The following is a 16534-nucleotide window of genomic DNA, read 5'->3' as shown; positions in this document are numbered from 1 at the left end:
GACTCGAACTCGCGTCGAGAAAAAATTAATATAACTTATAGACCGAACCCGATCCGAGTGACGGAATAAGAGCGCGTGTGCTTGTTGTTGTGCCAAAGGTAGATAGAGAGACAGAGACGGAGACAGCGCCGAATCGAGCTGGCGATATGTATTTGATGAAATCGCATCGGCACTGGAAGAAAAAAAAAACCGACCGGGCCTTAGGCTAATTTCGGTTGCTGCTGCGTTACAACGCGACGGACAACGAATAACAACAAGGACCCCGCCGTGTGTGTGTGTGTGTGTGTGTGTGTGTGTAGGTAACCCGAGGGTACAATCCCGGTCGATATATTACGTGGTCCGAGGGGCGATATACAAAATATCGACGGACTTCAAGCTCCGTCTCAAATTGTGTTTACGAGCATTATATTATATATTATATACGCGCATAGCGGACGAATATCAAATATTTATGTCATGTATATGCTATGTATATATATATAATGTGTACATGGTGCGGACGACATATACCATACAGTTAGTTTTATGTATATATAGGTCATGGGTTTAGACGGAAAACTCGCGTGTTACACCCTGCTTGCTGCAGACGCTCGTTTAAAATATATACTTCGTGTGATGATGTATATTATTGCGTAAGGGAATGTCCTTTTCTTCTCGTTTTTTCGTTTTTTTTTTTAAATGTTGTTCTCTGCCGCTGCAGTCTTTCCTCGTATAGACTATATTATATAGTACACGATGGCGCGAAACTGTGTCCCACTTTTTATACGCGAACAACACCCTGCACCTTGCTGCAGTTGACTATAACTGCAGCGGTCATCTCTCTAATCAATAATCGCATTTCATATCGATATTGCGTATGTCTTCGATTTTAGGTACTGTTTTTACTTCGCAATTATATAATTGCCGTTACGGGCAAAGTATATAATTTGGGCATTTTATATAATGGCCTTCGTATATTGGGAGAATATAGATAACGGATGAGATGATATTTAATGAAATATGATAAATTGTAAAACAATATAGTTAAAATAAAGTCAAATTATTGTCTAAAAATCATTATCTGTCACTAGTTTGTTTGTTCTTATCGTATTTTTACAACGGGGATGTCCGCTTGTCCACACATTATACGCGTGTATGTGACGTAATATATTATTATAATTATATTTACTGATTTATAAGTTATATTACATGTAATACCTACATCAAAATGTCACGGAAGAAGTACATCCGATGATAAGTGATAATAAAATTTAAAAAACTCATTATATTTTCTAACAATATAAATACATGTCATTATTCTTTAAATCATCTCATCCGTTATCTATATTGCCCAATATAGGTAAGAAGGGCATTGTATAAAATGCCCAAATTGCATACTTTGCCCGTAGCATATTGCAATCAATTGGAACGTATAGCAAAAAAAATGATAAGTTTGGCCACGGGTCAGGTTAGAATTCGCCCCAGTTATCATATCATTTCGGTCAGGATGATTGATCATACAACTTGAACCTATTGTTAACAATTTGGAGGTAGATAATAAAAAGCAAACAAACGCTTCAATTAAAAAACGAGTAGGTACCCGTAACGGAACTATATAGGTTGATATACGTGAAATTAGGATGTTGTTACCTATTATATTATATAATAAGTGCCACTTAATATTATGCTTTACGAAATATGCACGACAGGTATTGTTTACGCGTTACGTTTTTTTAAATTCAAATCGATTGTCATTTTTGTTCCACAAAAATATATTGTAATAGAGTAATACCTAGTCATTTATAGTAATATTGTATTTTTCACATATTACTATTATTATATTTTAACGAGTAGGTTTTGAATTTTATCGTCGACAACAGCCACTGGCGGCTATCTCGAGAAATATGACAGATACTCGCTTGAAAGGAACTAGTACCCCCGATCTGCAGTATTTCGGGTGACCCAAAAAAATCACTCATTTCACAGTAAGCTTTTTGGACCTACCAATATATTATAAAGTTTATTTTATTTCCCGAGGTAGACGACGTAACACAGATAAGAATATTTTAATAATCTATAATTTGTTATAGTATTATAGATTTACGTGGTCTAGATGTGTCCGAGAATCATAAGTTTATAACAACCCACCCACCACCCGCGATTATGAAATGGGTGCTCGCGAGCCCTTTTCAGATACTCGATAATCACCACTGACAATACATATAATTATATTAAATATCACCAATTTTAAAACCAGTGACGTAGACATGATTTCTGAAAGGGGAGGGGGATCAAAAAAATACAAAAAACGACGTAGCTAAATGAGAGGGGGAAATTATTGGAAAATCCACCAGTATTGTCTGTATAAATAATATAATAAAGTATAATATAACCGTAGTCGTTATCAACCATTTCGACCAAATAAACATTGCACTATGCAGTTGTACGAATAAACGAAAATAAAATCATAATGGTATTCGGTATTAAAAAACTGTCGAAATTCGATGTGGTTCGATAAATCATACGATAAAATGTCACGTGAGTTGATCTGACCCCCATGTGCCCCCTCGCGTAAGTCACTGATTTAAAACATTTATTATGTGTACGAATTCTATAATAATAATAATATATGCAAACCAGAACAGCGGTGACGATTACAACCATAACGTCATGTAATTATTATTATTTTATCGTTCAAAAAAACTCGGCAGCTATAGGTATGTCCATTAGTTACAATTTAACTAATTTAAGTGGGTCATATTATCAATACTATGTATATTACAATATTGTTGTGAACCTACATCTGCAATTATATTGTAATATATTATACTGCGGGATACACATACGCGGCGGTGCACCGTGTACCGCGTATTTATTAACCGCGATTACCACGCGTATACCGGACAAACCGGTGCGCGAGACCGCTAATAATTGGATGTATACTATAAACGACACCAGCGGCCGCGTCAATATTAGGACTTGGACGACGGTTTGTTTGTTGTACGGACCGTACGATTATACCATTCTTATAATATTGTTGTTGCAGTGATGTGCACCGCAAACGCATTGCACGTGCGACAAAGGAAATTACGGCCATCCGATAAGCGTTTAAACTATAAAACTAATGTATAATAATAATATAATGTAATAATTATTCCGAGCTGCAGCCGACGTCGTGTCTTATTATGTTATATAGCTGATTAAACGCGCTTGAGATTTTAAAACGTTGTATACGATATATTATATAATATATAGGTATAGGTATAGGTAATAATTTACAGCGAAACTAACAACACGCTGCGAATAAGGACCGACATTGGCAACAACGAAATTTGTTCGCGGCGAAGAGACATTAATGTCCTTAGCGGTACACAAGTAAAAAATTCATAAAACCCAACAAAAGTTCTTTGAAAATCTTCCGTAGGTACAACCCAATTTTAACGCTTCTTAACCACGAAAAAAGAGATTAGATTTACATTTTTCGCATGAGCTCGTTTCGAGTGTCCTGACCTAGCTCGTTACACGCCGCGCGCCGTCTAAAAGTGCATTTCATCCAATGGCAAAAAAAAAAGAAAATAACTAATTATTCAACAAACATCATCACCCGCGACGTAATTATGAAAACTGCTGTGCAAACGAGTTAAACAACGATCTGTTCGTATCGCTCGCAAACTTCAACTCTTTTAAAATGTATTGTATCCTCCCTCTCGTAATTTTATTTAATTGCCCTGCTCTACAGGTCAAACGGAAAATGCTATTCAACGCTCTTAAATCTATTTAAATATCCACTCTACTTTAGATATACCAATAATCTGCAGTTACAACTATATAAAATTGCAAACAATCACCTTTATTTTGAGGCTGGCTTTATAATATACATAATATTATAATATATAGTTAAGATGTGATGTACTGAATACCAATACATTTATTTTTAGTATTTTTTTAAAATTTTTTTTTTTAATAATACCCTAAAGCATCCATATTGGGCTAACAGTGTGAAAATTATAAATTACATAAATTAAAAAAAATTGTATATATAAGTTACGTAAAATTTTGGATATGAGATTGGCGGCTGTGACGAATTGAACGATGTTGGTAATGGATTGCATAGAGTTTCTGATAGCGATTCGGGTGGGTTGTGGCATCTTCGGGTACTTTCGTAGGTTGTGGCATTCCGTGAGTATAATATTTGGTCGATGGTGGCTATTGGACACAGTAGGTTGTGCACATTGGGGGTTCTTCTTTGGACATTAGGAAACTGTGGGAGATTTTCGTGTGTCCAATTCTTAGTCTGGTCATTATAACTTCGAATTTTCTGTGAATTTAATACATTTATTACTATTATAAGCTACTATATTGGTAGTATTAAATTATAAACTATAACAACTTTACATTTACAATGAAATCAAATACAAAATATAATTATCAATACATTACTAATTCCGTACTTGTATACGTAAATTCGTATTGTATGATATTTTTTATTGTATTAATTGCAGTGTATTCTATTGAATTTCTTTTTTTTCTTTTCGATTGTTACTAATTATTGACTAATTATCGAATATTCGAATGTGTGTGTGCAGGGTCCGTTCTAAGGATTTTGTTGTCGCAGCAACGCGTTAAATTCCCTCTGCAATACTACTCTATCGCAGGTCACATTTATAACTCTACTCTTAACTATAGGTACTAAAATATCGTTCTCTATTTATAAATAAACTAAAAATATAATTGTTTAACAGTATATAATAAACTAGTAAACGTTGCAAAAATGTTGACCAAAAAATTGTCAATATAGTTTTTAATAAGTATATACGATTTTATTGTGTGATATAAACTATGAAAAATACATTTTAATGCTTTTAATCATATTATAGGTATCGATATGAGAATTCGATATAATCAACAACACAAAAATGTATTTCCGACAGCGCAAAAGATTTTCTCAACATCGGAAACGACGCTCAACAGCGTTTGACACACTCAAATAAATATTAATTGATGCAATAGTGTACTGCGTCGCGTGTGATTCAATACCAGGGAAGAAATATAATAATAATAATAATAATAATAGTAATAGTAATAATAGTAATATCATTATACGCATGTTAAACGTCGTCACCGTACGGCGGCGTGGGCCTATACAAAACACGATTCTTATATATATATATATAATACATATATATAACTCGTCGTGTGTGCAGCACATAATAATATATCTACTAGGTAGGACGTACGTTATATATAATGCGCGCCAGCGTCTTTTGTGACGTATATATAGAGAACACTACTACAATATTATTTCTATAATATATAATATGTACAATATGTATATAAATATTATACACCTACACACACACACACACACGCGTATTGTCCCGAAACGGCGGCTTTGTAACCGTCTCCCGAACGTCTACGACGACTGTACTGTACGTATGATATATGTATATAGGTACGCAGCCGTGTAATCGCGATCCCGGAGCTCGGAGCACGACGCGGTCTCGGACGACGGCGGGATTTACGGTCGTCACTTCGAAATTACTGAGGAAAAAAGGACACAGAAGAAAGAAGAATTCGACGTCGAAACACCGACCCGTATATGACATGTGTATGGGTTGAGGGTGGCGGGTACGAGCGAGTGAGTCAAGTCGTCGACGGCGCGGCGGTGGTAAAAGAGTGAGAAAAATATTTAAAAAATCTCCGTCGCGTCACTTTATATTTTATACAATACTACAATATACGTAAACGCTGCACACGCATTAGGCGTGTGTGTCAGTATACATACATATATAATATACGTAGACGACCGGACATGACGGACGCTTCTGCACCCCTTGCTGCAGATATCAACGCACTTCCGCCCGGCAGGGGAGAGATTTTTCCAATATTTCCGGTGTCGTCGACACGAGGACGGGGGTGATGCATAGTCGGCTGAACAACTCGCGCTAAAGCCGCCGCGAGAGAGATGCGTCTAATAATCTATCTATCTATAGTGGCCGGGTTGGGGTGGGGCACAGGGAAAGGAGAGTTTAGGGGTTGAAAAAAAATACACACTGCAGAAATTGCTATCGGCACGCGAATAGTTGCGCCGCAGTACACACACACACATTATATATACGTATATATAAGAAGGGTCGGTCTTCCGCGGACCAGACGACGACAAGAAAATATATGACTTTTGTGTGACGGAATGTGAGCGATTCAGCAAGAGCGGTCGGGGGGTGGGGGAGGGGGGCACTGTCAATACGGTGCATGTCGGACGCGCCCGAGTGGGTGTGTGTGTGTGCGTGCGGCGATGACAAATTGGAATACTATGACTTTGTAGAAAGGCTGCAGCGGCAGGCGAAAAAACACTCTAGTCACAGCGGCGGCGGCGGGTTCGGCGAAACGTGTACATATATAGATCTGTCTATTACATATATATCATTATAATATTATATATTATGTACATATTATATAGGCAGTATTGTACGCGGTGGTGCCGAACTGCCGAATATCATACACAATAATATAAATAGACCGCGAACGTGTTCGGCCGGTGGGTCCGGAGATTATACGAGAGACGGGTCTTCGTCGGTGACCGATTTCCGAGCGGTGAAACGGTGGGGGGGTGGATGGGGGAGGCGAATGAGTGTAATAATAATATCATCTGAAACCGGTGCAGCTCATCATCTCCACGCGGGCCAGGTGAAACGGAGAAAGACTCGCCGGTGATCACCCCCTCCCCCCGCCCTTGCCTACGCATAGATATATATAATACTGACGGGACACGGGTGAGTCGAGGGGACCCGCCTCCGACTGCGTGCCTACGTTAATTTATAGGTACGATATCGTATTATGACGATGACGATGAATGATAATATTACGCGTATATAGGTGCATGCGGGGTAGGTGTAAAGATGTACACGGTGGGTTTCTTTACAACCACGCTCGTCCTATTTTTACGGTTAAATAAATATGCATATCGTGCTGAGATTTAGATTTTTGGAATTTTCAAATACGCCCGGAGACCGTTTTACGGTTCATTGACATTTTTTGTGTACAACATGATATAAGGGTGATTTCGTTACTATACAAACTTCAGTTTATCAAATACCATGGCAGTTCTTTCCTTTTTAATTTTTAACTGATGAGCAGATTTTTTTTTTCGAAAATTTCGGTGATATCTATGTCGAAATTCAATAGCTAGTGGTTTTAAGGAAAATATGATATGTCTCTGATGGCAATGGGTTAAGCATATATAGGGAGCTCAGACGATTTGAAAGAGTTACTAATGATTTATCAATATAAATAGGTACTTTGTAAAAATGTTCCAACTATAATAAATACTACGTCCAACGTAACACTTAGTTTTCATTTTTACAAAACTGTTTTATTAGGATTATTATCCTTAGTACAAACATTTTATTAACCAACAGAAACTACTCATTAGTATTTTGATTTTGATACATCAACAGCTTCAAGACAATGTTCGGCTAAATAATTTTGGTAAAAAAGAAGGTTCTCATTTAAAAAAAATAAATAAATAGAAGTTGGTATAACCATCACAGAATGCTCGAAAACTCTAAAAATCAGAATTTAAATAAATGTTCCCACTATTATAAGGGGAAATATGGGGGCGAGCATGCTTGAAAAATCGCCCTGTATAGGCACTTGCGTCTTTTTATTGGTTTTTTAGGCCCAGAAACTAAAATTTAGTACTAAATTATTATATTATGCACTCGAGCATTACACGTCGTGCTTAACGTCAGTGTCACCGGTTCCGGAGTGGGGGTGACATTGTTCACCGCTTCCGTCCTATCATCGTAGTTGCCTATGTCACAGCCCTCGTTTGCCACTGTAGTGCAGTAGCAAATGTCCACAACAATATAATATATTTAGTATTGATGTAGTAATTTGTTTTGTACCTTTGCTCCCCCCCCCCAAAAAAAAAAAAAATAAAATAAAAACAAAAAAATGAGCGATGGATGGATGTACAGTGCCGCAGATAAGATGATTAGGACAGACAGTAAGCATATTATATAGCTGGTATATTATTATCATATAATAACCGAATTTCAATTTTAAAATCATTATTTTATCATATCATTAAGTCATTGTTAATACTTTTGACGGTGTTATATTCGTAACTAGTTTGCCGATTGCCACCACAACCCCGGAAAATAAGTTTTTCACAGCGGGGTGCCAGCGTGGAGCTCTTCAACGGCCCCCGAGTATACGTCATGGCGGTCGGTGATTATCGTTCTGTTGTATATTATTATAAGTATTATTGTTGCTGACTAGGTATATGAGTACCCATACTTATCGTCTGCGTTTTTCGGTTCGTTAAGTCTTATCGAGTTACAGCGTTTAATTCGATCTGTTTAAAAAACTTTCCTCCGTTTTTCGAAGTCTCAGTACTAGGTACCATCTATAAAAATATAAATGTAAATACACATTATCGAAAATGTTTATATGTCGTATTATGAGTTTTTGACAATCGTTAAAAAAAAAAAAAAAAAAAAAAACGACTATACCGATACGTATACGGTATACGGTCACATTGGTTGAATTTTCGCGTTCGCGGTACAACGAATGATCGCACAACAATATAATATGATGCGACGTGCTTCATCAATAAGTCGTTACGCTCCTGCTACGAATAATTGTCATAAATATTTCGATATTTGTATTTGTTGTAACCGCGGATGTCCAAATTACAATGGTTCCGGATTCAAAGAGCGTTTTCAATTTTCCTTCCTATTTTATACACTCTTAGGACTGTCGTTTGTGACCACGTGTCATGATGCGAGTTTGATCAAAAGTTGTGTCTTTTGTCGTGAGCGTGATTTTTTGTTTTGTTTTTAAATCATCAGTTTCTCATAAGTACATATTATTATGGATTTTTGTGGACAGACATTTTTTATAATTTCTAATCTGTTTATTTCATCGTAATAGCGTACTTTATTGTAATTATACGCATATAATTATGTTTCAATTTAAACTTTTCTTAATACGACGAACAATATTATTGAAAGATTTTCGGATGTGTGAACTTTTTCGGAAGTCTTTAACAACTGAAGATTGAGCCTCCGATTTTGGGAACGAATGCGTATCGTAAATTCTCAAGAACGGTGGGAACCAATATTGGAATGCAACCATTCTTTGTACAATTTCTCACATGGTCCCAAATACGAGTAACGGCAGATGACGACCGATCAAAGTTACGAGTTACGATACATTATTTTCATTGCACTTCGTCGTTTATTATCTTCGAATTATAGGCCGCACACGTCATGAGGTTTGCAGGTTATCAGCTGCATGCAACAGGTTACTCTTATTGGAAAATATATTGGTATGTTTATAATATAAGAACCGGTTAATACCAGTTAAAACCGGCGCGTTTATTAACCGAAATTGTTATTTTATAATCACGAGAACCGGTATAGTTACCGATTGGTTATTGCAATAACCGGAACCGGAACCTGAACCCGTCATCAAGTCTCCTGCTCTTCCGATTCTTTCGATCTCGCTGTAGGGTTTACCATCCACCGGGACATTGTCGATTTCTTCTGTCACCCACTGAACCGCGTGTTGCTCATTGCCGGCAGACTTCTCCAATCGTCTGCCGTTTCCGATGGCTGCGCATATAGGTATATGAGATAACTTCTTTTTCCTGTTCCTGGTGACCAGGAACGGTTGGCAACTGTTTATCGCGATGCTGCCAACCGTTCCCGTATCGTTTATTCGCCAACATGGCGATTTATACAAAACTAGCGGCCTCTAACCACCCAGAAAAGCTGACGATCGGCCCACAGAATAATGACACTTTTACTCTAGGCGTCCACTAAAACTGTTATGTTAGGTACGTAAACCAATGCGTACAAAGAGTTAATAGTAATACAATTATAATAATAATATACGTTCGCTCCGGTCCGAACATAACGACGAGGCGAGGCGGCAGAGCAACAATAATAATAATTATAATAATAATAATAATAGCAATATAAACGAGCGTTAATTGTTTAATAACCGCACGAGCCCATTCATTTGCATACATTATATACCCAATGTAAATCGCGAAAACCATCCGATAACAGCTCACCGTACATGCATATGTATATATATATTTATACATTGTTATTATAATGCGGCCCACCCGATTTAGAAGCGTCTATTAAAAAATAGCGATGGGGAAACGTTATTATATGATATTGACGTGCGTGCTTATAAGACGACTTATTTCGCCTTTTTTTTACGAGACTTGGTCAATATTGTTTTAATTGAATGTTTAATGATCAAATCTGTGTTAATAGAATTATTCAAGGAAACTTACTATATCACAAGTGGTTTCGTACCTGCAGCGTATTATACCGAGATTTATAGAATAACCGATTCGTGTTAAAAAAAAAAAAAAACACCCACTCAACCAATTTTGACGGAGTCTTCATGCACCGTTCTTGAAGGTTTCGGAAAAATTTAGTGAGTATATAGCGCTCGACCCTCGTTCGGAAATACACCAAAATGCCAACCCGTAATATTATAACGCCACATTTTATAAGCTTTGTCATTCTTTCCTCGTCCAAGTCTCAAGATTATATACGGCACAAAGTTAAGGACTGCAGATTCAAGCTCGTGGTTCGAATCCGAAATTTGGAGTTGAGGGAGTATTAGGGAAATGCACTTCGCTGCAGCTTTATAATATATAATACAACGGTAATATGCTGATTGAATTTCTCGTTAAATTTAATATAAAATATAGACATGACATAATATATCGCCGGCCAAAATAGGAAACATAAAAACGCGTATTTTATCGGACGATAACCATCATCATCACAGACCCCACGGGAGTCATCTCAAAATTATTGTATAACCAAATAATATTATCTAAAATAATAACACACGTCTCATTGTTATTATAATGTATATTATGTTATATACTTCATTAGACGCACGCCATGTGTTCCGGATCGACGGCCTGCGCGAGCGGTAACTCATCAGTTCGGTGGTCGTGGGGTGGTGTGGGGAGGGGTTAGTTGGAGAGGGCTATATATTATTATTATTATTATTATATGCACTCGACGGACGAGTTAACGAAAAAAAAAAAAAAATTAATTAGGCGAAAACGATATTATTTATAACCTCCACGCAGCAGTCCTTAACACGATCTTTTTTTTTGCGCCTTTTTCCTCGTCGTGCCAACACCCTACCGCCGTGCCCACACCACCGTCGCGCCGGACTTAAAGAGACGTATTAAATATATATACATACATTCACCCCGCGACGTCTCTCTCGTGGGTCGAGGGGTCTCCCCCCCAACCCTGCCCACCCGGCACGTTAATCAGCTGAGCGAGGGGTGGTGCGAACGACCGAACGGCTTCTGTTTCTCGTCCGCGGAGAGTGTACATTATAACAACGGACTCATAACGGCTATATTAATTAATCGGACGAGCGTTCAACCCTTTTATTTCTGTTTTTCCGCGGCGCGAGAGAACTTTTTTCGGGGATTTTCACGTTCGGTTTTAATTCTTTTTTTCGTTCACTCCGTCCGCCCTCTCCCGCGGCGGCGACTCGTTCGAAATGTGTATATATATTATGTACATCCGTCCGCGCCCGCCGTGATAATAATAACGATATAGCCGCTGCAGCAGCAGTAAAGCAGTCGAATGAGTATTAAAACGAGCGGAAATACCACCGCCGAGAACTCAAAAAAAGGGGTGGGGTGCGCGTCACACTGTATACATACATATTATCATTCGCCGAATAATATAACATATATATAGTGCGTGGAGCACTGCTGCGGATGCAGAGCGAGAGAGGAGAAGATATTCGACGATGACTTAATTTTTATTCGCGGGAATTAAAGTCGCTCGAAAGAAGGGTCGGTCAGGAGCAAACGAATAAATGAAAAAAAAAAAAAAAACAATACAGTCTCCCGGGTGCAATATTCCGCGCGCTTCTCGCCCGTCGAAAACTTTTTGAATTAAAACGTTATAATACGTCTATACACAACATCTACATATTATATTATATATATGTACGCACACGCACACACGCACACACACACACCGTCAGAGTCGTTCCCATTATAATACTCGCCCGCCCCCGTTTATCCGCGGCATACGGTAAATTTTACGATTGTGCGTGCACGGTGTATACGTTTTAATTGTTATATTGTACTATAATATATTATACAATATATTATAATATTTACGTTTTTATAATAATAATTATAGTTGTTGTGCGCAATGAGACCATCATCATCATCGTCGTCGTTTATTGGGAGCGACCCGTGAAAACTCTCGACGAGGCCGGAAAAACGCGTCGGCGGCGCAGGTGGTTTTCCGGACACGGCCGCCTAACCAATTTCATTGGTTTCAATATTCCGCTTCGATCTTACGACTTTTGCCATGTTATCTTCTATACGTAATTTTATACCATTAGCCGCGGCTGACGCGGAAAAATAATTAACGCGATCGATCGAGAGGCAAAACGTGGAGGGGACGACGATTTTCGCCATATCAATAAATAATACAATATTAGAATCCGCATGCAACAACTGCATCAGCTGCTGCAGTAGTTGCAGGTACTATAACGATCCGAAACCTGCAGCACGTTCGGATGAATTGGATTTTCAGTTGGGTTTTCCGGACACCATCGGCCGATTCGTAAGTCGGTGAGGATATCCACTACGGTGCCGCTTCATTTCTTTATAATATTATAATTATTTATGACCGCAGTGGTTAATTTTTTTTTTAGAAGATATGTGTACCTAACCTAACTTAGGTAAGATACACGTGGTAAAACATTATAATTCATATTTTTTAAAACATAGTTTATATCATTACATCACGTCTCGTGAAAATAAACTTAATATAAATCATTGATTTCGACGGATTTCGTTAAAATTTGATCTCGTAAGACGTAATTATGTATTATATTATCGTCATACAAGAGAGACATCAGAGTCATCAATAAATGGCATGTTGCAACTATTATTGCGTATAATATCTAACTTTGAGGGTCCTTGTATTCAATTGTTAATCTTTTTTTGACAATAAACATAAAATATTGTATCATACACTATTTTTTATTTTATATCGGACATTTTGATAAATTGAAAATTTTTCTATTTACCTAATTAACCTAATCATTGAATACTATTCAAATCATATCTATAATAAGTTTTTGGACGGAAAAGGAATTCACTAATTTATGATTTGTATAGGGGGGGGGGGACTAAAACTCAGAATTTGAGTGAACTCGTTATCGATGGATAGAGAAAAAATAAACATTTTTGGTTTGCCTGTACAGCTGAAAACGCGTTTGGGGTGATCGCAAAGAGGAACTATACATAGTTACTGCAATAAGTAGGTATAATATTATTCTGTTTCAATTCTACAACCACAATGTTTCTCTCCGCATTCATTGCGATGGGGAATATATACCTAATAAGTTAGGTTAGGTTATAATATTGTTCGTATTTCATGCAAACATAAACTACACATTTATATAGGTCATAGTAAAAAAAAAAAAGAGTAAAATATCATACGGGTCTTAAGCAGAGTGGTATTATTATTGTCGAGAGATCAGATTTTTCGTTGAACTCTGCGGTCTGTGAATAGAAGATGCGCTTTATAGTTGCACTTGACAAAATCGTTTTACAATTCACTATGGAACATAATTTTCTTTTTTTTTTCAACAACAGAGAAAATAACTCTTGATTTTGGTGTTTGAATTAGGAAAATAATTAAATAACCCCCCACCCCCCTAATACACTTCAGTTGAATATACTCTGCACGTAGTATAGTCACTAAATTGAGACCGGAGCGTGAATTCAAATAGATTTTTTTTTATTAATATTTTATAATCTGCAAAATATTTTTAATGCTAATCTGATGGTTTTTTTTCAGCTTTCGAAAACTGTAACGATATATAACTAATCGATATAATATACGTAATAATTGTGAAATTATTCAGCTTAAAGGACGGACAAAAAGAAATTGTTTTGATTAGATTTCAAAACGATTCAAAAATATCAATAGTTCATAACAACGTAGCGCGGTTCGGCGATGCTCATCGCGCATTTGCATATTATTTAAAATCCTATTCGGTACAAACATGTTTGATGAACTCTTTATAGATTTTTATTTCGAAAACTGTTAGCGCATAATTTTACATATTTTTTTTTTCATACACATTTTGTTATATTATTTTGAAGATTGTACATTTTTTTTTTTGGTTTTTACGATGAAGTTATTTGTGCGCGTATTTCAAAGCATTTTTCCTCGAGTAAACAATGAACTTAACAAAAAAATAAAATAAATAAATAAAATCCATCGCCGTCCATAGTTATAATATTATAATGTACGTTATACAAAAGTTAAATATGCGATGAAAAATAATATTTTATTCAATCATGTCTGCTTTGTTTCAATTTATTTTTAAATTTTATTTTGGTGTTCGTCAATATTTGAAAAAAAAAAAAAAATATAGAATCGCCTAAAATTTAATAATTATTATTGTATTGTACGAGCACGACGATGCACCGAGCACCTAACCCAGCTAGGCCACGTTCCAACATAACATGACCATCTTGCTTATTATTTAAACGCGTTACTTCCGTTTTCAGCGTCGGTCGTATATTATAATACAGATGGATCAATCAGATTTAATCTATCTATACATGTATAGGTACAGCTGCAATTATTGTAACGGTGTGAGTCTCCTCTCTCTCTCTCTCTCTCTCTCTCTCTCTCTCTGTCTACATCAAACTACGGTGATAAAATACCACGACCCCCCCCCCCCAACCCACACCGTCATCACGACTGACTTAATGTAGACGTAGTCTAATGCATTTGTCTTTTCGTATGTTTTAGGTTTTATAATCAAACGGTTTATATTATTTTTCCAAACTATATTCTAATGAATGGGCGAAACACGCGTTTTGCATAATAATATTATGCAATGCAATTACAAGAAATAAATTAAACAACAACCGCGGCACAAATATTACTTTCGTTTTACTTCCGTCGACTGCTTTTATAGTGTCAAACATTATGTTATTAGTGTTTATAATAATTATTTATATTATGTGTTTCAAGGTCACGTACATTGGGGAAAAAAATAAATAAAAATTCGATAAGAAGCAATCGATTGTTCGAAACGTGGTCAGGGTCGGCGTCGGCTGTGGCGGTGACTGCGACAACGACTATACAATATAATATTATGATGGCAGCGATCGTTTCGAAAAACCAGTCACGAGCACACATAATAATATGTACCGACCATATAGGTACTTACCTATTATAAACTATTGAATATAATAATATTCATCTATAACGATTTATCTTATCGTGTATGCACGCACTCTGGTTCGGGGGCAGAATGACGTGCTCGCGGGAACCTGTGCACACACACACACACACACACACACACACACACACACACACACACACACACACATGTATACCAGTAACCAGTGCGGTAACCCGAGCTCCCGTGTCGGTGGCGTTTGTGTGATATATAGGTAAATAATATATATGTATATATAGCTGCAGCGGTATTATAGGCACTATTGTGTTATTGGCGGCATATCGTTTGTAATATAATAATATGTTATAATATTACGTAGGTATACATTGGTAGTAACCAGTAGGTACCTATATACGACACTGAATGTCGTTATACACGGACGCAACCACTGGATAACTAACCGTAGAACCACCGGCAGGACTAAGGTAACTACGTTTTACGTGTCTGATCCCGCGTTAGTCCATCGGCGCAACGATGTCCTCTTAGACTTTTTTAGCTCCTCGTTATTCGTTTCTGCTTCGGTAAAAACCAATTACAAGAAGCCAAAAAATAAAAACTCTGTCACCAGTGTCACGGGGTCTACGTATTACTATGTGGATGTCGCACACATATCTTGCAAAACATCATCATCGTAATTAGCTAGGCAGGTGCAAAATCGGCAATCGCTTACCGACTTTTTCAGCTTTCTTGATTCAAACCGACTTGTCTCCTCACGACTACGTAATTATTATGCCTAACATCCAATCTCTCTCTTCTAGCCGCGCCGATTTTGATTTCCCCTCTAAATGGTACTTCAGGCGCTCCCGATTTACCACCTGAAATTCCGTTAAAAGTTCCTACCTGTGGAATACGAGACCTCGCGCAGTTTTATTTCCCGCAACATTTTAACTGTCGACGGTCCATGCGGTGACCACAGACAGAATGCTTCGAGCTGCTGATCTAAATCCGCCCTAGCTGTTTTGATGTTTTTTTTTTTTTTATCATGCTATATATGAAATCTGTACAATTTAAGCACAATAAGCATATATGAGAAAAGTAACAAAAAATAAAGCAAAAAACAAAACAGGCGAGAAAGTCGTGATTAAAGAAGCCACCAATTAGTGATGACACTATTTAGCTGTTGTTGATACGCATCGTTATATTGATTTAGAGAAGGTCACGACACCATGATCTTTTCAACCTGAATTGTGGATTTTCAGGAAGAGTTGGGATGGAGAGAGCTTTTTTGAGTGGATTGCAGTGATTCGCAAGTTTGAGG

General features: G+C 37.1%; 1 long non-coding RNA gene across 1 annotated transcript in view; it reads left to right on the top strand.

Moving 5' to 3' along the window:
* LOC149054808 (uncharacterized) overlaps positions 1-12958 on the top strand; it is a 45829-nt gene extending 32871 nt beyond the window's left edge. Inside the window, exons 2-3 of the long non-coding RNA XR_016192049.1 lie at positions 4857-5617; positions 12198-12958. This is a non-coding gene — a long non-coding RNA (uncharacterized LOC149054808). The remainder of the gene's footprint in view (positions 1-4856; positions 5618-12197) is intronic.
* The last annotated feature ends 3576 nt before the right edge of the window (positions 12959-16534 follow it).

Source organism: Diuraphis noxia, unplaced genomic scaffold (genome assembly GCF_037042655.1).
Source record: "Diuraphis noxia isolate RWA-SAM2 unplaced genomic scaffold, SU_Dnox_SAM2 contig0005, whole genome shotgun sequence".
Taxonomy (NCBI): domain Eukaryota; kingdom Metazoa; phylum Arthropoda; class Insecta; order Hemiptera; family Aphididae; genus Diuraphis; species Diuraphis noxia.
This window is presented reverse-complemented; position numbering and strand designations above follow the sequence as displayed.